The sequence below is a fragment of the Molothrus aeneus genome, chromosome 1 (genome assembly GCF_037042795.1).
Source record: "Molothrus aeneus isolate 106 chromosome 1, BPBGC_Maene_1.0, whole genome shotgun sequence".
In the NCBI taxonomy this organism is placed as follows: domain Eukaryota; kingdom Metazoa; phylum Chordata; class Aves; order Passeriformes; family Icteridae; genus Molothrus; species Molothrus aeneus.
Genome location: NC_089646.1, coordinates 82,395,381 through 82,421,456, shown reverse-complemented (window position 1 = coordinate 82,421,456; position 26,076 = coordinate 82,395,381).

Sequence of the window (26,076 nt, the reverse complement as noted above, 5' to 3'; positions counted from 1 at the left end):
TTCTCTAGCAATTGTTCCAAACAGATCATGTCTATCCCATCCATGGCTACTCCCAATTGATGAGAAATGAGCACCTTCATGTTGCAGAACACCTGGAAGAAATTCCAGCTTGGTATCTGTTGCAAAGGCCTTTGCATCTGCTCACTCATAGGCTTATCTACAAAGCTGTACTTCATGCTCAGCATGCATATTTTCTACACAGGCTGTGTGAGCACATCTCTCTAGATTTAGCTCGTCTGCTCAGAGCTGTAGTCAAAAAACATTAATGAGAGACTTTCCTGGCCCTTGCTTGTTCATTGGCAGGAGGATTGTTTTTTGGTTGAGGAGAGCTCCAGGTTCAATCCAGTATAATAAAAAGCATGCAGAAATGCTGGCCTCTAGTTTGCCTGTCTTTCAGCTTGAGATCTTTTAAGGTGTTCAAGGTTCAGGTCACAGGTCACAGATCACTCAGAATTATGACAGAATAATTTTTCTCTCTGTTATCCTGTGTTGTCAGTGCTTTCTACTGAGAATATATGTTCAATGGACATATGTTCTGTGCAGAGGGTCTTGATATGCTATATAAAACATTGATAATAATATGATAATAATGTCTACAATTGGGATCTCTGATTGTAATCCCATATCTTAATTTAAATCTGATCATTCTTTGTGTCTTGACTATTGAGGCTGTGTATTCCTTTGGACAGGAAGAGTGTGCTAGGCATACCTAGAATTTACTCCATAAAACCATCCAGTGATTCTTGCTCCAGTTACTTTCACTCACTTCCACTTTTGAGCAGACAGGAAATCCTTGTACATTGTTCATAGAATAACTGGAATTTCATAGGTATCATGAAGACTATGTACTTGACATCCCTCCTAATATGAGGGAGGTTTTCTGGGAGGTGTTCAGTAAGCAGAAGTTGAAAGAGGTTCTCTGTGCTAACAAAACCATACAATACAAATGGTAAACAAAGGGATAAAGAAATTTCTATGTATGCATTCCCTGATTAATAATAAAACTCAGGAAAAGCAGAGACAAAGATAAGTTTCTTAAGTGAAGAATAAGACTGCACATAGAGTTTACAATGGAAAGGAAATTTTCAAGTTTTAATGTTTGATTACCCACTTCTTCAGGGCAAACTTCTCATTATCAGTACAAAATTCTAGTGTTTCCCAATCTTTTTTCCACCCCTATTCCCAACACTGCAGTCTACCACCTGATAAAACATTCTCCTTTATATCCTTGCTTCCACCTGATAATACATTCTCTTTTATATCCCTGCTTGCAACAGTAAGAAGATATGTGTTCAGCTCAGAAGACCACAGGAGTGGAACAGGTATAACTGGCATCTTCTTGCTGACTTTAGGAACTCTCAAAACTTGGTCGAAGACTCACCTTCAGAAGAGTTTCCTGGTTAGATGCTTTGACCAGGCTGCAGTGGCTTGAACTGGTGAAGCCTATGGGTACTCTACTGTTTTGGGTACTTTACTGTTTTGGTTTAGTACAGGAGAGTGTTCTCTAAGAAAATTAGCCATTTGTCACCACTTACCTTGTGTAGACCCAAAGCAATCTAAACTTGGAAGATCCTCTCCAAGTGCTTTACTGGGCAATCCCCATTTCCTAAAGTGGGATGAAGATCCAAAACAATATGTTGATCACGCTGAGCTGAACTACTCCAGAGAGTACAAACCATTTAACTATTAAAAACTCATGCAACATTCATGCGATGAATTTCAGCCAATGTTCATGTGAGGAATTACAGCCTACAGTTATTTAAAGATTCATTGCTCCTTTCTCACATATCTATCCATCTTCTGTTTCAAAATACTTTCTCATCTTTACCTAACATATTTTCTTTTGCCATGCCCTACCAAATCTTTCATCACCTTCAATTTTCAGCAGTAGTAGTAACACTAGTACCTTCCTGACCTTCTGTCATCTGCTTCAATGGGGTATCAAAATTGGAATGAATATGAAAAAAAAAATTAGGGACAGGTTGTTAATTCAGGTGACTTTTGGATAGAGAAAAATTACTGCAAGAGCTGTGAGAAAGTCCATCTAATTCAGAAAGAAAAGGAATATAAGGGATAAAATTGTCAGAAGGCAATCTTAAGGCGACTCTCTGAGAGTAGTGGTGTGGAAGCTTACAAAATGACACTGATGCTGACCAGTAAATAACACCTCTGATACCCTGTGTCTCTGAACTGGGCACTCGTGTTGACATCCTTGTTACCAGAATCACCAACTCTTTCACTCCAAGTAAATGAGAAAAGATTAAAAAAGGGACCTGTACAAAATACTTAGCTACACTTCATCTGCTAAAATGTAGAGAGTAGATTATGATACATTGTAGTCCCTCTGCATATCTGTAACTGTGGTACCTGAGTCAGTAATTCTGATATTAGTCATATTATAATTGTAGTCATATTATAATTCCAAAATGTGATTGATTTGCAAAACAAATTACAGTTTAAATCTGAAATTTGGTAGGTAAACTAACAGGAAAATAAGAAATATTAACCAAATGCATTGCTGAGGTATTTTCCTCAGTTTCTGTTCAGCAGGTTTCCTTTTCGTGTGTCTTTAAAATAAATGAATGTGTAGATATAACAGATGAGACAAATAATGCCTTTCTTTATAGGTGTGGTTTAGATTCTGAAATACTTAACCCTTCCTATTCAATTTAAACCCCATACATAAAAACTTTTCAACACATATTCTTTTTACTTCTTAAGAAAGAAAGAGAAGAGCAATAAACATCAGATGATTCTATTTTGTTCTCCTTTGTGCCTCCTCAGACTCCTGCCATAATCTGAATAGTCTCCATTGCCAGTGCAGATGTGTTGTGTGATAGGAAAAATTAAAATTTAAAAGAAATTCAAGAACCTGGTAAACAGAACAGCATATAAGCAGTGAAGATGAGCACTTCCATGAGACTACTTTCTTCATTGAATTAAATTCTCTACATAAATGCAATATCTGTTCTAAGTTGATATGGAGTAAATAAAACCAGACCTGACTCTGATACAGACTACTGAGCTCATTCCATCTTATGACAAAATAACATTGGTGACAGCTTTTCTTGTTTTCCCATCAGAACAGTTACAGTAGACTGTGAAGTCAAAAGTATATTTTCTTTTCACATCACTACTTCTTCCAAATGCTTTTTCTCTGAGTGAATATACACTGCCTTTAGCACAAATGGTCAAGGGCATCAAGTGTAGAAAAAGTGGCATATTTTGCCAGCAATTATTTATTTGTAACTAGCAGTTGAGAGAGTTTTTTTTTTCCCTGAACCACTATCTGTATCTGTTTAAGTGACTTGGTTAGTAGAAGGTTTCTGAAAAATGTTGTGTTGTTTTTAGTAATTTGACATTTGCAAAGAAGCCATTATTTAGTTCCCCAAATGATTTCTTGCTATTTGAGATTTTAGGAGCTGAAATTCCATTTGCATGCAACCTTTTGCATAATTAATGTATTAAAAATGATTATTTGAAAGAGGAGTAAACTGCCTTCCCATACCATGACTGTGTAACTGAGGTCATAATTATCATTCAGCTATTATTTATCCTCTATTCAATTTCACAACTCCTTACACAATGAGTCCCAGCTCCAAAAAAAAACCCTTTTGTTGTTTCGCTTTCTTTATCTGGTCTAAGCCTCTGTCGTGCTTCAAGTTTCAGTTTTGCTAAATGAGTTGTTTCAATAGCTGCAGTCATAAAAATTGAAGACACAAACAGAATGTTCTTACTGCAGATCAATCATTATAGATTTCAGGTTTAGTACCTGTTGTAGGCACTGTATATCTGTTTCTGAGGAAGAATCATCATTTAACTCTATTTTGGCACTTGGATCCTAATTTCAGTAATGTCAATGAATGCTGTACTTGATACCCAAGGCCACTATGGAGAAATGGGCATAACATATGAAAGCATAGAATTGCTAGAGATATTATCATTCGCCAAATGATATGTAACTATTATATATTACTTATTACAATGGGAAAAAGACCAATGCAGGGGGAAAAAAACTTATTAAAATTGGAAGTAATAATCAGAATCATGTGGTGTATATTGAATTTAGGCTTCTGGAAAACATTGGGTACATTTTGAAGGGCTGTTTAATCAGCACTGTGTAGCCACACCTTAATCTGAGATAAGTAGTTTAGCAAATATTAGTGAGAGCTTAATGTTGAGCCTTTGTTATAGAATGTTTATCTAAGCAGAACAAATTATAAACATCTCTCATGCAGAGCAGTGTCTCACCCAAAGAATATGACTCAGGGACAGAGCAAAGGATAAAGCAGTAGATTGTTTTAAAGGATTTAAATATTCTGATATTCTGATATTTGACCAATATTCTGATCTTTACTTGTAGGTGACTAGGTGGTACTGTAGGACTGCATTCTAAACCAACAAACAAACAAACAAAAGATTTTAAAAAACCCATCACAATTCCTAATATTTAAGTATGTAACACCCTATGAGTAATTCATAGTTATTCATTGATTATATTTTTTGTCTGTGTAAAACAATCTAGAAAAGGATTTTGATGATTCAGAACTGGGGAAGTCATGGAATAAATGGAATCTGAAGAGAAGATAAGCAATTCTCTCAAACTGAAAGACACAGAAGCAGTTTCAACTTTCAGTTTAAAAATAAGTAGGTAAAAGGGAGATTCATAAAGACAAGGAAAAAAATATCCCGCATTTCTGGATTCCATGATGCTTTTCTAAGATAAAGAGTTCTTTTAAAACCATGAAAATTTCTTTTAAACTCATGTCTGATTTTTCCTCACATTTACTTCCAAAGAGATAAAAAGGTTGCTTTCAGAAAAGCCCTGGGCTTGCACTGAAACTGTGGTCTTGTGTGAGATGCTTGAATGCCTGAGGAATGGGAATGTTTTAAAAGATATTTCCCAAGACCAATGGCATTTGATTTCAATTTTTTGCACCCTTGGCTTGCTGTTGGCTATCAGCCATCACTGTCAGAAGTGAAGCTTAGAGCCCCAGATAACAAAATAGAAAAGAATATAGGGAAGCAGGAATCCTACTGAAAGCATAAAATGAGTCAGATTTTTAAAGATGAGAAGAAAGAATATGTGCAAGAGGTTATTAACAGAATTAGAAAAATTAAGGCAGAGCTAGAGAAAAGGGTAAAAGAAAGTTAAAAACTAATGAGAAGTAACATTAAGAAGGCAAATGTGTTAAAGATCTTTTCTGTCTGTTAGTCTATAGCCAAAAGATTACTATGGATTTACATAACTAACAGCTTGGACAGAATGGGAAGACAACAGGTTGGAAAGTATCAGCAGTTGATGACTTGAAATAGACATAAACAAATGAAATTCAGCTTCTGATACACTGAGGATTTGGTCTAAGAAAAGCAGTCAGCTAATTCTGAGAGCTGTTGAATGGATGAAGGAGGTTTTGGAAGATTAGATATAGTGAAAGCGTTTTTTGTTTGGTTTTTCTTTGGGTGGTGTACACCATGAGCTGTCACCACACCATATGATTAAGATAATCTGAGTCTGATTCCCAAAAAATTGTTGAAAGTGATAACAGTTTTTGAACGAACTAGGAGCTAACACACTGAAAATTATCTACACGGCCTTGTCAATAATGAGTTATTTCAGAATAAGCTAACTCTTCTCATATATGGAGACCTATCTTATAATTTTAGTGGAAATCTTCCATGGTGCTGTTAAAATGAAGTTAAGGAAAACAAATACAACACAAATGTGAAGAATTGAAGGACAGATACAGCTTACTGGAAGGTATATTCATTGTTTAACATCAAATTCAGGCATCTAGTCAGTGTATTCATAAACGTTTTGGCTGAATAAATGTGATATTTGGTAAGTTGCCATATTAGAAAGCAGGTTGAGGTAGTTTAGAGGAAAGGTTTGTAATTGAAGAGGGCAGTGATGTGTCAAGAAAGCAGCCTGAAATCAGGTGAAAATCAAGAACTATACATTCAGAGTACATTCTATCAGGGTGATGCAAATGAGACTTCCACCTTCCACAAACAAACCCTCCCACCTGTTCAGGAGCAGCAAAGGTCAACTGTTCCTTCAGGGACATGAAAATATGGTCAGCAGAGCAGAGGCCACTCCAGCCAGCACCCAACAATGTGATTAAAGAAAATACAGCTGCCACATTTAGCCAAGAGCTCAGATCCTCAGGCAAGTGTCTGGTAGCGAGACAGAAGTAAGGTCAAGCCAAAATGTCAATCTGCAGCTCAGGTCTGCTGGCAGTAACCATGGCCAGGTACCAGCACCAGCAAGATGCCACCTCTTATAGGTCTGGGCTCAAGGGACCTTAATGGAATCTGAAGAGAAGATAAGCTGTAGGGTATCAGTGAGCTGAATCAGGGCATATGGAGCTGAGATAAGGAGCTGAGAAAGGGATGTAGCAATGTGGCACAACATGGCGTGAGAAATTTGGAGTTGGATGGGGTTTTCAGTCTTGAGAGCTCAGACACCAGCAGGAGACTTGAGGCCTCAGGTGCTCTTCATGGGTCTTGTCTGCTTTTGATTAAAAGGAGTTTTGGAGGGGATGGAGAACATTACTTTTCCAGTTACTATATGTAGTATTTCTTCACATTTACCCAAAGTTGCAAAGCAAAGTGCAAGAGACTCATCCATTCTGTAATAAAGTACGCTTGAACTCCTGCAATAAAACAGCTCAGATCCAAGTCTTTTTAAGATTTTCTATTGTACATGTATTTGTGATTGCATCACTTGTGATTTCAATAACCTACTGACTCTGAGAAGACTTTGGTTTAGAGGGAGTCAGGAATTAGATGAAGTTCTGCTTGTGCCATGGTTTTGGCAGTTGAAAGCCAGCAGTAAAAAGATGTGGATGTCTAATTAAAAACATGAGTGTTTCTACTCTTCTTGTGAAGAACAGCTCATGGCAGTGACACACCTGAGCCTACCTGGTGGCTGAAGGCAGTTGCCCAAAATTAGACTCCATTTTAAGGTACACAGTTGATCAGTCTCTTCTTTTTGTATTTCTGAGGGGCAACAAGGCAGGATGGGATAGAAAAAGGAATATGGACCTGGACCTTCCCCTTCAGAGACCTGGCCACTCTCTGCTTCTGCAGCTTGCTTTTTGCGTTACTCTCTAACTCAGGTGAAAGCACAGAGGAAACAACATGCTCCTCCATTTTCATTTTTTTTTTGTACTAAGAATTTTAGGACAGCAAGTAAGACCATTAAGCTCCATTTTGAATGTGGCTGTGCCAAAGTAAAGATTCTGTAACCATATTGGTTCAGGCTAAGGAGCATTTTAGTTATATAACAAATGCACAAAGCAGTGTGCCAAAAAATAGTGTACAGTCATGTGGAGCTTCCCTCCGCCTGTTGATAATTTAAAAGACTGACACTAATGAGGTCCCTTGATAAGCAAAGGCAGAACTAAAAGCATCCTAACTTCAAAAGGATTTTGTTCCTCAAGTATTAAAGTGATAGAGAAGGAGAGAAAGGGCTCATAGTTGTGGAATCCCACGAGTTAAGTCAAAGTACTTGAAGATTAAAAGCCATATCTGACCTTGTATCTCAGATATATAAATGATGGAAAATCTGTTCAGAGGAGATTATTGTCCCAGTTTCTGTACGATTTCTAAGGGAACTTCCCACAGGGGACAGTGTGGCTGAAATTTGATAAGGCCAGACATTCCTGAGGATCGTGTGAAGGATATGTATGACTTTGTGAGAATCAGGCAGGAGTTTTTCTCATATGTAAAGCCTGGTAATCATCAATGAGGAAAAAGAAAAAACATCAGTCATGCTTCAGTAAGGATTTTATGGAACTTACAGGGACCATGATAATATCCTAAAAATAAAGCCATAGGAAGATTTAGAGTGCTATACCAAAATAAAATATGTTGGATAATATAAAAAAGAAAGATAGGCCAAGAAAAATAGAGTGATTTCCAAGGTGAGATTTTACTGGCATAAAACTACTATGTGTTTCTCACTGTCTCTCTAAATTTTTGCCAGGCTATGGCTACTGCAAGTGTCTAATATCCAAAATCCTGGCTGCTTATGGGTGCCTGATCCTGGAGACAAGTGCATCTGTGCAGGTACATCACTCATTTAGGTTACCTGATCTGGGTGACTCTCAAGGACTTCATGTTCTTTGCTTTTAGCAATGAATCTCTTCTGCTGTGTTTCACAGTCCCTGCATGAGCCTGGCCAGGTACCAGGAGTGCCTTCCTCAGTAGCTGAATGTTTAGGCATGGGACAGGAATAGTGTAAGGGTGGGAGAACAGAGTTGGTGAGAAGGTGTATGGGCTAGATGTGGGATAGACTGGAAGGCTTGGCTGGCATAGGGAGAGGAACAGAGACAAGGTGCTGGTTTTCCATAGTGGGCAATAGGTGGTAAGGGAGGAGGTGGGGCAGTGTGGGTCTGAGCTCTTAGCTGGGGCTCTGGTCTGGTGGGAAGGACAGGAAGAATATAATCTTAGAATAATAAGGGCTGGAAGGGGCCTCAGAAGGTCAATTTGTCCAGCTCTACTAAAAGCAGGGTTTATTTACATGTTCGGACAGACTGTTGCTGCTGAATTCTCAGAGACTACAGGATCCTCATCCAGGCAAGGGGAAGGCGTACGGATCCCAAAAGGGAAAGGGCTGAGTTGACTCCACACTGCAACTTGCCATGCAGTTGGACATAAACAGAAATTGAGCATATGGGGCGCACATATTTCCTGAGTGGGTTTATGAGCTGCCACAGAGCCAGCAGGGACTGACCTTTAACTTCTATGTGAGTAGCATAAGAAGGCTGGCTAAGTTCATGGAAATACACTTTTAATCAGTTTTGGAAAAAAAATAGTTCTTCATATGGGATAATATAATATAGAACAAATTAAGTGTTGTGTTGTGCTGGAAGATCCCAATCCCAAAGTGGAATCCTGGAAACTTTGCCTCTGTAGATCACCTGTTAAAAAATCATGAGCAATTTGGAGAAAAAAAATTCCAATTCTAGGGAAAATGTAACTCTATTCTTAAATCTTGAGTGTCCCTTGGCTTCTCTTGAGGTTTCTCAAATTCACTTCAGTATCCAAATCTTTGTTGACTTCTGTTGTGCAGTCATTTTATGAAGCTGACCAGTGTCTTGCTCAAATTAGAAGGAAATTTCTGCTTCCCTGAAGGGGAATCAGAACACATTTTGGGTAGATATATAACAACAATTTAGAAGACCACAAAAATTAGAAAATATTAACTATTTTCCTAGCAATTAAAGGCAGATCTGGGTAGCTCTGATGTCCTAGGTTTTGCTACCACATCAGAGGGGTGTTAGCAACAGATCTTGAAGTGTTTTTTGATACTTACTTTCTTATAAAATACAGACCACTTAGCTAAAATCTTCGTAATAGTCCATCTGCCATTATACTAATTCTCAATTGACTTTGTCCTTAGAACTTTTTCACTCTTGCTCACATAAAACTCTCATACTTGAAAGTCCTGCAGATGATTGCAGATGGACAAAAATGAAGGGTTTGCACACATTCTCTGTCTTTTCTTGGGAAGCCAGATTGCAGAGGAAGTTGCTGTAGCCAGCTGTGGGTCGGCCTCTTCTCCCAGGCAACCAGTGACTGGATAAGAGGATATGGTCCTAATCTGCCCCATGGGAGGTTTAGGTTGGACACCAGGAGGAATTTCTTCACATAAAGGGTGATTAAATGTTAGAATGGGCTGCCCAGAGAGGTGTTGGAGTCACTGTCCCTGGACGTGTTTAAGGAAAGACTGGATGCGGCACTCAGCGCCATGGTCTAGTTGCCGTGGCGATGTTGGATCATATGTTTGACTTGATGATCTCAGATGCCCTTTCCAACCCAACTGATTCTGCCATTCTCTGGCTAAGATGTCTCTAAATACGCAGCCCTTTTTATAAGAATGGAGTGATTGCATGCTGCAGGACTGGTCATAATGTCTAAAGGCATTAAAAATGAAAACCTCATGTGTTTTCTTGCTTCACATTTAGTTGCCAAAACCAGTGCACAGTTTTATGACAGATTTGAAAAATTATAGTGTGTCAATTTTTAGGTTTTCATTTTTGCAATTATATATTTTAATTTGGAAGGGAAAAAAGTGGAATCCAGAGGGTCTTAAAGTTTAGTATAAATGGGTAGGATTTTCTCTACTTAGAAAGTGCCAAATGCCTTTTTCAGGATCAGAGTTTCCTTGCAGTTTTAAAAATCTCAATGTCAAATAAAGAATTTAATTTCCAACAATGTATGTGGCAAACAATAAGAACAAGGAAAATCTGTATATAACTGAGCAAAGAACTTGTGCATAGTGATAGATTTAGCTTTCACGTTGATAATGACTTTGATTAGGGAGAAGTATAACCACAGGGTGAAAAAAAAATGGGGCATAAAGTGAATTATAATTAGAAATGGTATGAATAATTGAAAATTCATATTTAAATGAAATTTATTATATCTCTCAATCACAAGGAAATTCACTTCCACTGACCTCTGCTCCATCTCTTCTTTCTGTATAAATAGAGGATTAGGATTCCAGATAAAGAAGCAGCCATGAACATACTCGCAGTAGTAGCAATAAACTCATATAGTACTCGAAAAATTGAGACAACCCTGTTCAGTAGAGTAAGAGATTTTATGATATAGTCAGTGTTGGCAGATAGACATAAAATGCCTGCTCTTCTAAAGGACATGGATCAGACCTCTAAGAGGATTCAGAGAAGTCTTCCTCTGCAGCCCTCACATCTGCATCTGTGTGCTTACTTTCTAATAAGAAGAGAAGGAAACAGAACTCCATGTAAGTAAAGGAAACCTTTTTTTTTGAATTGTTATTAATCTCTTGCAAAAGTCCATGTACATTCTCACTGGAATGTTTCTGCTTCCAAAGGAGGCAAGCAGGGCTTTTTGATTTTTTCGGTGAATTGTGATTATTCTGTGATCTTTTAAAGATATCACATGATACAGCTACAGAATCTTCTGCTCTGGTCTGAAATACTTGTTGCATTAGCACGTTGTATACAAACCAGAATACTGCTTTCTTTAATCACTGATATAGTAATTAAAAATAAATTGAACCATAGCTATACCTATCCTCAAAAAACTGAAGGGGTGCACAGTTTATTTTTCAAAACTTATTTTCATTAAACAAAAGGAGAACTAAATAGCTGTTTACTACCCCCTTTCCATTTTGAAGCCAAACATTTAGTTTTATAACAATTTTTTTTACTTCAACATTAATTTAAATAGTTTCCTTTACTAAAAGCCTTTGTGCACTTATGTTAAAAATATTGTGTTTACTTTTAATTATGCAATGATGCCAAAAACTGACTAACTTCCTAGAAAAAAATCTCATTTAGTGTTAAACATTGTGTGTGTATACACCAGAAGAGAAATGCAATACCTTGATTTTCTGAAACATATTATTTGCTTAAGGGAGGATAGCAAACTCTTTGACAAATGAGCTCATTATTAACGCAGTAATAGGATAAATATACTATAGAAACTAGAAAAATATTATTTAACATAACTATTTCTGTCTTTGTAAAAAATATTGTTATAGGCATTAAACCTAACTTTCACCTCCTCTACATCTCCCCTAATTTCTTAAGAATCAGACTTAGATACTAGGAACTGAAAGAAAAGAGACATTGAAAAATAGATTTGTTATGCCTGGGATAGTGGAAGGGAACTAATTTGTGAAGTCACTGTCTGAATTGAATTATGGCCTCCTGCTACTTGCATTAGGCCTTCTAGTTTATAAGTGATCACTGCTAAAAGCTGCAATCTAATAATAATAGTAATAACACTAGTACTAGCACTACAAGGTTCAAATGGTGTTCCCTTTGTGCTGGGTATTACAGAAACACAATCAAAAAATAGAGGCTATTATTTTCCCCAATTCACATCAATGAGTCACAATACATTTAGGAAAATATCCAATGTTCTCCTGAGACAGGGTTTGCTACTGGAGTGAGGCTTAGAGCACTCGACTACATCTTTACTTGCACCTTGCACTTTCCCCTGTCTCCCTGACAGACACTTCTTTTAGCATGTGCAGGACACATGCCTTAACTTTCTTTGAGAAAGGAAGTGCGGGAAAGGGAAGAGGAGGTTGTAATCTTTGTGGTTTCACCTGAAATGGAAGAGGATTAACAGGGGAGCCGTCAAGGATTGAGTGCAGCTGTGTTTGTTAAAATGTCCATCCACAGCATTTCATCTCCAACCCATGAGCAGTGGAAGGTGCTTATGGTGGAGCAGACAAGAACACTCCAAATAGTCCCTTTGTTCTTTTAACACAATTAATATCTTCTGTATTTCATAGCTGCTGGTGGTGTTTTTCTGGTTTTCCCCACACCAGAAAATGTTCAATATATTTTAAACCTCCAGGGTCCCTAAAACTCAATTAGGTCTTGTGGGAAGGAGGTAGGCATCGTAAAGCTACCCTTTCTGAAGTGTGTGGGGGTTTCTCAGTTATGATTTTTAAAATTTTGCTCTGAAAGCGTTGCACTCAATTTCCTTTGCTGATCACTGCCGTTACTGAAAGATACACAGAACAGCTTCCTAACCTCTGCAGGGCATGATTGATTGCATAGCTCTCTAACATATTTTATCCACAGTCACTTCTGCAACAACAACAAAAAACCAAAATAAAACAAAAATAAATCATATTTTATAAGCTATTCATGGACAAAATGGACAGCAATATTCTGATAATCCTTATCTTTCTATTACTTTTGTCTTTATACTCTTCCTTGAGCAATTTGAACTTCACAAGTTTCTTGTTGGCTCACTTTTCTGGTTGTCATGGTCTCTCTGAGTGGGAGCCCTGTTTCTTGGAAATGCAATATTGCTTGCTCTTCCTAGCACCTGCTGGCTCAGCATCATCTGCAAGGTTGTTAACCGTGCACGCTTCCCGTCATAGAGACTGTTTATAGGGAGGATCAAAGCTGCTCAGTCACTCTTCCCCCTCTCATGATGATTTTCAAAGATTCAGAAGGTGTTTTCTTTTATCTTTCTCAAATACATTGACATTTAAAGTTGTTTCAGATGATTCTCTTCATAGTCCGCAGTGGAATATTAAAATGCTTCCATATGTTGGAAGACATTTCTATTTTATCTATCAGCCAGTTGCAATTTTTATTGTAATAAAGATGAAGGTGATGGAGGACAGTCTTTCTGTTGACCAAAGGTTTGGCTGTGGCTTGTCTTTCTGAGGTATACTGCCTGAGAAATTCAGTAGAATGTAAAAACTTGTTTCAGATCCTATATTAGAAAGTGGGCTCATACTCCTTACCAGTATTATGCTCTCAGTTTTAAAGTGTGTTATCTTTATTATATCTATTTTATAGGAAGAAAAATAATAATTTTCTGCATTAGATTGGAAAAATAAAAGGTATCTTGACCTAAAAGATCTCAAACAATTGAATTAAAATTATTGATGCATATTAAAAAAATATATAAGAAAAGTATTATGAGAAAAAATTAATATAAATAAACATTAATAAAATATTATAAGAAAAAATATGATAAATTGAGAGACACGTTTTCTTAAAATATTCTTTGAATGTCCTTTGGTCTTCTTGTGCTCATCCATTTGTTTTACATTATAAAAGGATCTTCCATCTATTGGACTAAACTTATTGATTGTTACTCAATGTTCAAATGATCTTCCACCAACAGAATTAAATTCTGGCACAAAGAGCTTCTCCCTTTTGTTTGCTGTCCTTATATTTTAGTTTTCTGCCAGCCTGTATCTTAGGCTCAAACCAATTTCTCAAGAAATAGAATAGAAAGTTATGTTGCTAAATACATATAACAAAAAATAGATGAATTGAAATGGGTGGCCAGAATTACAGCAATATTCTAGATGAGCTTGTGCAAAATAGTATTTGAAGAGGAAATCTGGAAATAGTTTGCCTGATACATCTTGACATTTTACTTGCCTCTTCTATAACTTCTTCAAGCTGGTAGTTCACAGTTTGACTAACCACAGACATTTTCTTTGTCTTACATCTAGTTTCTGAGATTTTTGCTGTTGATTCACCAATAAATGATGGGAAACTGCTGTACTTTGACATTCAACATATTTTTGCATTCCTATTCATCTATTGTCTAACCCTTACAGTTTATTTTTTTCCATTTCTGTGCTTTGACAAAGTGTTCCTGGTGACTCTTAAGATTTTCTCCTAGCCCCTGCTGTCCTGGCACATCAGAGAAAAAAAGTTGCCCTTTCCCTTGAGGACCAAGCAGGCAGCTCTGAATGTTCCACTCTACTCTGAAAATCTAGGTCTCTCACATTCATTCCCCTTGGTTTTGACCTCTACTTTTTCTTTTCTCCTTTAATTTCTTCCCAAATCCAAAGTTCTGCCCCATGACTTCCCCAGAACAAGGTGAAAACAGAGCAAGTACTCAAAAATACATCAGGCTTTCTGTGGGCTGCACTGTGTCTAGAACTGGCAGGAAAATGATATCTAGGAGCACAGGAAGTTTAGCCCACATTCATTGTTGTTGTTCTGAGGTACCACCAAGCAAGAGCCAGAGCAGGGAGGGTGAGCAATAGCAGAGGATGGTGGTAGTGCAGGCAGGGTTCTGTTCTCCCCCCATATGCAGGATGAGCAGGATGGGTCATAGCAGGGTGCCACCAAAGCAGAGTGGTTCATGAGGCCCACTGTCCCACCGGGGATTGCAGTTAGGAGGAGGTGCATCCAGAAAAAGAAAAGGCAGGGCACAAGACAAGTTAACAGGTCTGAAGTCAATCCAGAGAAAGAGCCAGAAATAGAGAGTAAGATACCTACAACTACAGGTATCACAGACAAAGTAGAGTAAACAACAGCCATAGCAGATCCAGGAGTTATTTGAGGAAGGAAAAAAACCCTAAAAGATGAGATAATAGATTCTCTTACAGTATTTGATAAGTACATACTTGGTGGCTTCCCTTGCAGGGTTGTGTTCACCATAGTCTATGCAGTCTAGGCACAGGTGGTTTTGTCTTTTGTTCTTTCACTAATCAACAGATTCAGAATTTGCTGTTTTGGTTTAGCTCAATTTTTACCAAAACTTACAGCAATCCTGTGTTGGTTTTTGCTGGCAGGTTCCTGACAGAAAGTTCAAAAATCAATTTCAGCTAATCATCTACTGTTGGAACCTGGCATTACACCAATCCACAACGAAGTATCTGCAACCTGTAAAGCATTAGTAATTTAAGGTATGTTTTTCACTTACAAAAGCATCACAGCTCAGTCTAGAACTCAGGGCCTAAGCCTGAGTTTAAATGGAATTCTGGGTCCAATCTGCAGAGCTTGTGTGGGTGGAGAGCCCAAGTGAGGTTGGTCATAGCAATTTAAGCCTATTAGTCCATTCATGGCCCTGCATTTATGTATCACCTAAAAAATCTTCTCAAATTCTTCAAACCAACTCAAAATACTATTGGTAAGCTGAAATTTTCTGCTCCATTTTACCATTGCTTTTAATGTTCTCTTCTTATGAGAATTTCTTCCTGAATTTTCAGCTCCATCCATCTATCTAAAATGAAGAATTAATCTGCATATATTCTAGAGCAAACACTGGCTGAAGTCACCACTTGTTTCTTGGTTTTACATGTGATGTAAAAAGATGCTGTATTCCAAAGTATGCTGTAGCAAGAGATTCCAAGCCACAGACAATTGGAGTAGCCAAGAGAGTTTCACTGGACCTTGCATCTCAATCAGCCCCAAATACACAAGGCCTTGCAGGATCTTCCTCTGAGTTCATTTTGATCTGGTCAGATGCAAGACACTTCCCAGTCAGAAGCAATGCACTGGGAGTAATGGCAAAGAAATTTATCTGTGCATGATAAACTATACTGAAAGTAATTTTTTTCTGAAAGTGTTCCCTCCTCTAGAAAATGCTAATATTAGATTTTCCAGTCTAGTAAATAAAGGAAGACAAGGTGCTCATTAAAAGCAATGGTCCTTTCACCTTGGCCATATGCTGTTTATAAGCAACTGTAGTGTATTATTATGCCAGTGACAGCAGTAAATCCTTGGAGAAATGTTCCTGTGAAAACACAGTCCGCCTGTGTCTGCAAGACTGACAATCACTGCAGTGATTAACATAGAGATACCCTTATGCTAATCCCTCAGTACAATTCTTATTGCATCACTCTGCCTCCAACTCTGGATAAACTTTGCTTATATAGTTGTCTGAATGAAAATAAATAAAACAAATAATGCCTTAAAAAAAGAAGTGTTCCATTTCTAAAAGGAGAAAAGTCAGGAGAGTGCTGTGATTTCAGCTTTACCAGGCAGCTGATGGAATAATTTCTGCATGATGTGGGATCCATGTGCAGAGTACAGCTCAGTAAGCAATACCTTAGGGTGACAGATAATTTATGTTGTTTGGCTCAGTATCAGCTGAGAATTGTGATTCTTAGCTGGCTGGCCAATTAGAGCAAGCATATTTCTGAGTGGCCAGCTCACACCTTCCAAACTGTCTGCACGTCAAGACACTTATCTGTTTTCCATCTCCTGCTGCTTCAGGAAGTGCATGCATAGTATCTTGTCTCTGTGCAGGTTTTGCAGGCAAGTGAGCCTTTCAGTCTGTCAGTCCATACATACTAGGTTAAAAGCTTTTTTTTTTTTTTCTTTTCTTTTTCTTTTTTACTTTTTTTTTTGTGGTTTTGTTTTGTTTTGTTTTGCTATTTGGATAGGGAAAAGGGACAGCAGATTCTGGGGAAAGGGAAGAAGGAAAATATACTAGTAAAAAAGATGGTGCTGCCCACTTTGGATAAATTAAATATGTTTAAAAGTTCACCCACTTGTTCTATTTGACATGTGTGGGTGACAAACAGGCAATTATTTCAGAGTAAAATAATTTCAATCTTTATATAAAATGAGGAAACAGAATGTATCTTATCCTGCCTTTCTGAACAATTTTAGCCATTCCACTTGTAATATTAGAAGGTGATTTCCCTTTATAATTGCAAATCTTTCATATTGATTCAATTCTTTCTTCTTGTAAAGAAAGCAGTTTTATCATATTGAAATGGTAGAGAAATTATAATTTTGCCACTCTTTAAGTGTTAAAATGCATGCATTGCTATAAATATGGCTGCTACAGACCTGGTCTAGTGCAGTGATTTTTACAATTCAGCTCAGCTGTTCTTAATACATTCAGTGATACTTTAAGCAATGAGCTTTACACGGCCTACAGTATTCTTGTGCATGGAGAAGAAAGATAACTATTTTAGAACTTGCAAAAGCAATAGCTGATGAGAAGATGTCACAGAATCATGGAATCATAGGAAGGTACCTTTAAGTTCACAGAGACACCTTCCACTAGACCAGGTTACAGAGAGTCCCACCCATCCTGGCCTTGAACACTTCCAGGGAGGGGCATTCACAGCTTCTCTGTGCCTCACCACCCCCACAGTAAAGAATTTCTTCCTAGCTACTAATCTAAACCTGCCCTCTTTCAGTTTGGAGCCATTGCCCATTTTCCTAACACTGCATGCCCCTGTAAAAAGTCCCTCTCTAGCTTTCTTGTTGGCCACATTTAGCTACTGGAAGATGTTCTAGGGTTTCCCCTGCGCCATCTCTTCTCCGGGCTGAACAGCCCCAGCTCTCTCAGCCTGTGCTGACAGGAGAGGCTCCAACTCTCTGATATCTTCATGGCCCTCCTCTGGACTTGCTTCACCAGTTCCATGTGCTTCTTATGTTGGGGGCCTGAGAGGCGGACACAGCACCCCAGGTGGGGTCTCACAAGTGGGAAGGTATCCTCTAGCTGCCCTCCCCTACAGTTTTCATTTCCTCAGCACTTGAATATGCACCTTGCCATATCTGTATTTGGCATAATGGATGGCAGAAACCCTGGTCAGGACAGAGAAGATGGGAATGTGTACGTAGGTGTAGACAAAAGATGTAGCATAGAAATGAAAAAAATGGGGGGAAAAGTCATGATCTATGTAGTTAAGCACTGGAACAGATTGACCAGAGAGCTGATGGAATCTCTGCCCTTAGAGATTTTCAAGAATGCGCAGGGCAAGGGCCCGAACAAGCTGATTTAACTTAGGAGGTCAGCCTGCTTGGTGACAGGGTCAGACTGGATGGCCTCTGGAGGTCGCTTCCAGCCCAAGTCTCCTGCTGATTTTTCTGAATCAGCATTACCAAACAGTAACCTTCTACAGAAGTAAACTAGCTTCTTCATCAGACTATCTAGCTGCTTGTTTTATCTCACTAGCTCCTAATACGGTTTCTCAGTTATGTCAAATTAGCAAAATTAGCATTCCTTTGCACACAAAATTAACTTTGTTGTATGCCATAATTATTACCACTTCCCACCTTGAAATCTAGGCAGGCATCTCAATGATTAGATGTTATCTTTCTGTTTTTAGTGTCTGACTGTGCTTTTGAACATCTTTGTTTCGAGGACAAGATACTGACGTCTTGTTTGTGGAACATTGCACAAGCATGTAGCTTCGTCTAGGGGCATTTCCAATGAGTCAGGTTAATGGGAAACAGGAAAGAAAGCAATTTCCTCTTGCTTCTTGGCTCATCTCCATTTTTCTTTTTCTCTTCCCCCTCCACATTTTGTGTCCTCTGCAGGCTTAAAATCAACAAATCAACCCCTTAACCTCTTTGTTCTCTCTTTTCCTAGAAATTCTTAACCCTTGTTTCATTTCTGGGGCTCGCTGTTTTGCTTTGCAAGCTACACTTCCCAGAGGCAGCAGGAAAAAATGAAAAAAGTTTTACAATGATGATGGAATTAGTTATAAAGGAATAAATACTACTTAATTCATCCAGAAATTTCCCTGGGAAGCAGTAATGTCAGCTATCATATGCAGCAATCTCCCAACATCTTGCATTTTATTTTTTTTGGTGCTTGTTTTTTACTGAAAGACTCTGGACATTTTTTTTCCATAATACATTTCTGTGTGCTTACCCTCAGTCTACTGCAATCTATGCAATTTTCAAAACTACCCACATTCTACAGACAATTGGGCTAATCAGAGATTGCATATGAAAGGACTAAATCTTTACAGCATGAATAAGGTATCCTTCAACTACTAGATGCAAACGATAATTCATGGGAATCAGAAGCCCAAAGTCAGAGTGATTTCCTAGCTGAGGGTATGTTTTTCACCATGTTGATAAATTCCACCAAGTATTTTTGTAGTGTATGGTTTTATATGACAACTGCATCATTGACATAAATTATGTTTTTAAACTGTACAGGTTGCATATCCTGGTCACCTGCTCCTGAAATCCCTCCTGTGGGAGCTGATACAAATGTTCCCTTGTAAGTGACTGCTGAATGAAATTACTCTTGGAGTGCTTAACAACACACACGTAGAAGAAGATAATTTACAGTCTTGCAAATTCTATTTTATTGAATAGAATATGTCTCTGTTGAAAAAGGATAGGATGAAGGGTATTGTTAGTCCTATATTTTCAGGTTTAATTCACTACAGGTAGAGCCTGTAGTTAATGAAAATTCAGTCATTGTACGAATGCTGCTTTTTAGCTTCCCAATACAAAGTGTTACACTTTCTTTGACATTGGGGTGCCGTATGAATTGGGGCATCCTTCAAATCTGCCTATAAAGATGTCTCAATTTCCAGACAGTGTCAGGGCCCTGACAAGCTTGACTTGTTCTGGGAGTTCAGCTGACTGCACTCACAGCCAGCTCACCGATGGGAGTTGCACTGAAGAAGCCAACAGCAAGACTCTGCAGAGGTGCCCACTGCTTGCCTTGAGAGCTGCCTTCATGATAAAACTCTCTGCCTTGTTCCCCACCAGTCCCAGAATTTCTAAGATTGATTTGTGCTTAACTTGAAGAGCCAAGGAAAACTACTGCTTGTTACCTGGCCCATGAAATTAAATGGGGAATTGTGGTTTCAGTGTGCTCTCTAGGGCTCACCCCTTTAAGAGATATGTGCTTTTAAAAGTCATGCAGACAACAATGACACTGACATGGTCTTTAAGCAAAACAAAAGCATTTTAATGTTATGTAATTTGGATTGCATGAAAATCAGCTCTTTGCACTAGTCACAATTTGTATGTTCCCCCTTATGTGCCAGCAGTGCCATTGGGTTTGTTTTTCCTAGTCGCTGTGAGGTGAAATTCTTGTGCAGCCACCAGAAAATCAGCAGTTATATAAGACATTTTAAAAGTTTCTGTTTGAACTCTTCCTTTCTGTCTTATTCTATCTGTTTGTAACTGGTAATTATGAGTTCACGCTGATCTACAATTTCAGTTTCCACAGCAGTGCTTTTTAAAAGTTATTTAGTTTTAGTCTGTCTTATTCTTCTCCAGTAATATATTTCAGGGTTTGGGTGTAACACTGAAATATTCATAAAGTTCTTCACCAGTTGCAAATTTTTGGACTGTATTATAGTAATGAAAGCTGCCTGAATGACAAATGAGGCACAACAGAACAGAAAAAGAGGTGAAGGGAGAGCAAGAGAAAAGAAGGGGAAAAAAAATATACAAAACTGAGCACGAAGGAACAAGAGACGTGCAGATTGTGACAAAAGAAAACCAGAATAAGGAAAGGTAAAAATAGTGAGAAGAGAGAGGCAGAGAAACATTAAAAATTCAGTATAATTCTTTGGTCAATGCCTAACAAACAGGTTAACAAAATGTCAATTTTTATCCAATCTCATACCCATATGTCTGACACACTACAGTAGCTGAAATACTAACATGCCAAGTGTCATACTTAAATTTCTGAGGAAAACAAAATACTTGAGGTCAAATACCAGATGATAAAATGAAAAAACTTGTTGAGAAACTGCCATCAAAACAATTACAGGAGTTATCTCAATGCAAATTCTTAGAGACTAGAGTTCACACTACTTGAATTTTAAGTGGTGGAGGAGTACCTTCTTTAGGATTTGTTTCTTTGGAGAACCACCCCAAACTGAATGGCCTGCTGTGTTTGAAAATCAACTTTTTACTGAATAACAGTGGCACTTGTGTTAAAGAATAAATCAGATGTGTTTAGTAAGACTTGCTTTCCTTCGCAGCCTGTTAATCAGCTTTAATGCTATTTCTATTCTTCAATTTCTCTGCTGTTGTATTCCATGGTTTTAGGGGCTTCATTTGTATGTTTGTTTTCCCTCTGTGATTATTATCACCTCCTTGGTTCTGTCAGCATAAATTTACATGGAATATCTCTCTCTAAGATAGGTTTACTGAAATGATCCTAAGGATTTTTGACCCATTGAAAACAATAATAATTGAAGTATTGAAGCTAAGGAAAAAGAGCTGGTTGCTGTTATTCCTTAAATAACTCCACTGGAGTCAGAATCTTGGTGTGTTTTCTTCTTACAGTTAGTGTTCCTATTTTAAAATGCTGGGAACTGGATGAAGGATTTCTGCCTTTGACATCTTACTAAGAATTTAGAAATAGGCTGTTTGTTGCAAATTGCATCTGCCTCTTAGGTTTAAACCTAAATCCAAATAGCACATTTAGGAGGTTCAGCTCTGAGACAACTTGATTACATTGAAGAGTGCTTGTAACTACAGGTCTGTTTGACTGTGTGTCCCTACTTAATAGCCTTTTGGTCCAGCTATTAATACTGAACTTCTGCGGGAACACAGCACTTTGTATTCACTTCAAAAATGTGATGCAGAACAACTTTGCCACATGATTTTGAACTTTGTGTCATATCAGAGTTTTGTCTACTAGTGATCATAAATAAGACAGGAGGTAGATCCTAGATGATGGACATGCATTCATAGAGACAAAACTGTATAAATTGTGACTTGAGAATCTTCCTTCATATTTAGATTAGCACCACTGTAATTCATGTTTGCCCTCAATAGCACAAAACTTTGTGCACATCCACAAAATACCAACAGTAACCCAGAGGTTTGGCTTATCTGTTAGAGTTATGAAACAATTACTGATTGACATTTCTGATCCACTTGTTAGCTCTGTGTGTGAATTCATTTTTAAATCAAATCAAGGAACAGCAATGAAGGAACAGCAGAAAAATTCCAGTTTGCTTTTTTTCTACATTCGCTGCTGTCATATTCTTCTCCAGGAGAATATGGATATCGGTAAACAGAACTTCTTTCCTGAGTCAGAATTGAGGACTGCAATCAAAGGACATCATTGCAACTGGCTGACAGTAGACCAGTCAGTACTCACAGTCATGTGTTGCTTCTGCAGGGCATGGGAGAAGTGCTGATCCCAGGGTGGGTTCCAGTCTCAGAGACTGCGCCCCAGTAGCAGTCAACTAGAAACTACTAAAAATATTACTTGAAAATATTACTTGAATTCTACTGCATGTCCTTGATGACTAACTCAGGGTCATATAAAGGTCTTGACCACTATACCATGTGGTCAAGACCTTACCCTTAAAATAGTCCATAGAAGCTTGAATAAACAGGGATCACCTCTTTTTTGAAAAAGAGCTACTTGAAGGATGACAAGCTATTATTGTCCTGACCACTCTCTCCTAACCTCTCTTATTTCAGTCATGCATATATGGTTAAGCAAATCTGCTTTCCTTCCTCTTTGCAATCTCACACTCCTATTTCTGTGTCTGGTTTAGTGTACCTGTGTGTGACCATGGTCACAGGGGTTTTCAGGTGAAGGAAGAGAAGAGAATGTTGACTCCATGTTCAGAAGGCTTGATTTATTATTTTATGATATATATATATTACATTATGACTATACTAAAAAGAAATAGAAGTAAAGGTTTCCTCAGAAGCTAGATAAGCTAAGAATAGAAAAGAATGAATGAAAACAAAAGGCAGTTCTCTCAGACTCTGTCCGAGATAGCTCCGTCTTGATTGGCCATTAATTACAAACATTCAAGATGGCCGAATCAAAAATCCACGTGTTGCATTCCACAGCAGCAGATAACTATTGTTTACATTCTTTTTCTGAGGCCTCAGCTCCTCAGAAGGGAAAATCCTAAAGAAAGGATTTTAGTGAAAAAGATGTCTGCGATACCTGTGTTGTGTAAGAAGGGGGCAGGATTGGTCAGAAGCATATTCCCTTTCTATTGTCACTAGTTCACCATGAACTTGTACACACTGAACTCTTACTGATCCAGAGACAACAAGGACATCTTGTATTATGTATTTAGGAAACTTGCTGGGAAAAGAAAGTAGTCAGCTGCAGTCCTTCAGTAGAGATAATTGATGACCTTACACAAAATAAAATACTGCCAATGAAACACAGACTAGAGATCGGGTCCTCTTCTCCCATGAGTACTGAATGTTAGAGATTTCATTATTTTGGCCAAGAAATTTGGAATGTATCTGCAAAATGGGATAGTTTCAGCAAAGGTTGTTTTCCAGTCTGCTCTGGCTAATGTTCAGGCATCTTTTAGGGGGCATGCAATGAGCAATGAAATCCCTTCAATACCATGCTACGTACAGGAATATAATGGACCTAGGTTTCCCACACTTGCTCTGAAAACCTGAAAAAAAAATATAAAAAGGATGAAGGGAGAGGTTTTTTATCTTCCCCTGAATTTATGAGGAAAAAAAAATCCACTGCAAGAAATCCTCTCTTGCATATTAACAAATCTCAGACTGCATCAACTTTAGCAAGTCCTGAGACTTTTAGAGGAACATTAGTCTTTGTGTTAGCTACATTCTGAACTGTTCAGATGTGTTAATGCTGAGGCATGTCTAGACATGCCAAGAAGCAAAAATGGGAATTACTAAAGGAAAAATAAACACAGGATTAAATATTAAAGGAAAAATGAACTGTTACAGACTTTTCTAGTTCCAATAGCAGAAACAAAAAACCAAAGATTTCATTATTTCAATTTTGGCCATGAATAGCTGCTACTTATACCTTATTTCACAGAATCACAGAATAAGCTGAGTTGGAAGGTACCCTAAGGGATCATTGAATCCAGCTCCTGGCGCTGCACAACACCATCCCCAGAGTCACACCCTGTGCCTCAGAGCATTGTCCAAATACTTCTTGAGCTCTGTCAGGATTGGTGCTGTGACCACTTCCCCAGGTAGCCTGTTCCAGTGCCCAACCACCCTCTGGGTGAAGAACCTTTTCCTAATATTCAACGTAAACTGCCCCTGACATAACTTCAGGCCATTTCCTCAGATCCTGTCACTGGTCACTAGAGAGAAGAGATCAGTGTCTGCCCCTCCTCTTCTCCTCATGAGTGTAGTATATGGTAGAGATAATTCATGCTATATATGTATAAAATATTGCAGAATCCAAGCTATGCCTTTGACCACCCTGGCTGGGAGCAGAGTCTTATGTTTATTCAAGTAGTTCCCGGACAACGTTAAGATAATATCAAATCTGTTAACGTATGAATGAAACCTTCCCGGGACCATGAGTGCTGACTTCCCTGGAATGCCTAAGCCACTCATGAGGACCTGCACCTGGGAAGATTGCATCTACCGTACTCAAGCACCGGGTGCCACTCTGCTACATGTGAATGCAGGCTCTTCTGAAGTGCTCAGACATCCCTCTGGACACCTGGACTTTCCTTTGTCTATTCCTGCACATGTATGGCCCCAGTTCTACATGTGAAGGGACACAAAGGAACGTTCGGTCATCTCTGCCTCAGGCAGAATAAACTGTATATAACCTAGCTGAGTGAAGCAGTCGGGGTGAACCACTGGGGAGACGCTGACACTTTGTCGGTCGGATCCAAGGTCACCCAGTGCCAGCACTCGGGGTTGACGCTGCCTTGGCTGTGGTGGTTCTTCTCAAAATTCTATTTTTGTTAATGATCGAATAAATAACTGTTAAATTTTCTTATAAATTTGGCTGCCGATTTGATAGTTTATAACATGAGGAAGCTGTAACTGCAATGAGATCTCCCCTCAGTTTATCCAGGCTGAGCAAACCAAGTGCCCCCTAGCCGTTGCTCATATGGCTTTGCCTCAAGGCTCTTCACCATCTTTTTTGGCCCTCCTCTGGACACCCTCTAATAGTTTAATGCTTTTTTTATATTGTGGCAGCCGGAGCTGCACACAGGACATGAGGTGAGGCTGTCCCACTGCAGAGCACAACAGGACAATCCCCCTCCTTGCCTGGCTGGTGATGCTGTACCTGATGCCCCCCAGGACATGCTTGACCCTTCTGGCTGTCAGGGCACTGCTAGCTCGTGTTCAATTTGCCATCAACCAGGACCTCCACGTTCCTTTCCCCAGCACTGCTCTCCTACATACATCTCATTTCTCAGTCTGTACCTACATCCCGGACTGTCCTATCCCAGGCACAGAATCTGGCACTTTCCCTTGTTGAACTTCACAAGGTTGGTGATTGCTCAGCCCCCTAATTTTTCAAGGTCTCTCTGCAGGGCGTCCCTGTCTTGGAGGGAGTCAACAGCTCCTCCCAGATTCGTATCATCTGCCAACTTGCTCAGTATCCCTTCCAGTCCTGTGTCCAAATAATTTATGAAGATGTTGAAGAGCACAAGGCCGAGGATGGGGCCCTGAGGAACGCCAATAGTGACAGGTTCCCACTCTGATGTCAGTCACCCCATTCACTGTAACCCTTTGTGCCTGACCCATGAGCCAGCTGCTCACCCATTGCATGATGTGTTTATGCAACTGAATGCTGGGCATTTTGTCCAGAAGACTCCTGTGAGAGGCAGTATTGAAAGTTTTACTGAAATCCCAAAAGATTACATCAACTGGCTTTCCTTGATCAACTAGACTGGTTACCTTGTTATAAAATAAAAATCAGGTTTGATAAGCAGGACATTCCTCTCATGAAGCCATGTTGGCTGTGGCCAGTGACTGCATCTGTTTCTCAGATGTTTATCAATACCTCCTGCATTACTTTAGCAGACACTGAGACTGACAGGCCTGTAGTTTCTGGGGTCCTCCTTCTTGCCCTTCTTGATAATTGGACATTTGCCAGCTTCCAGACAAATAGGACCTCTCTGGATTCCCAAGACTGATAAAAATAATTGAGAGAGGTTTTGTTATGCCCTGCTTCCTGGAGTTAGAGTCTGATGCTTTATCTTTGTAAGATTAGGTCCTATGTTTGATGACTCTTCTTAAAAAGGTTTCTATTGTAGATTTTTAAAAATAATTTAATACATCTACTCTAAAGTCTTTGGATCACAGCTTCTGAGGTTTAGATGAATCTTTCAATATGCTCAGCATGTTT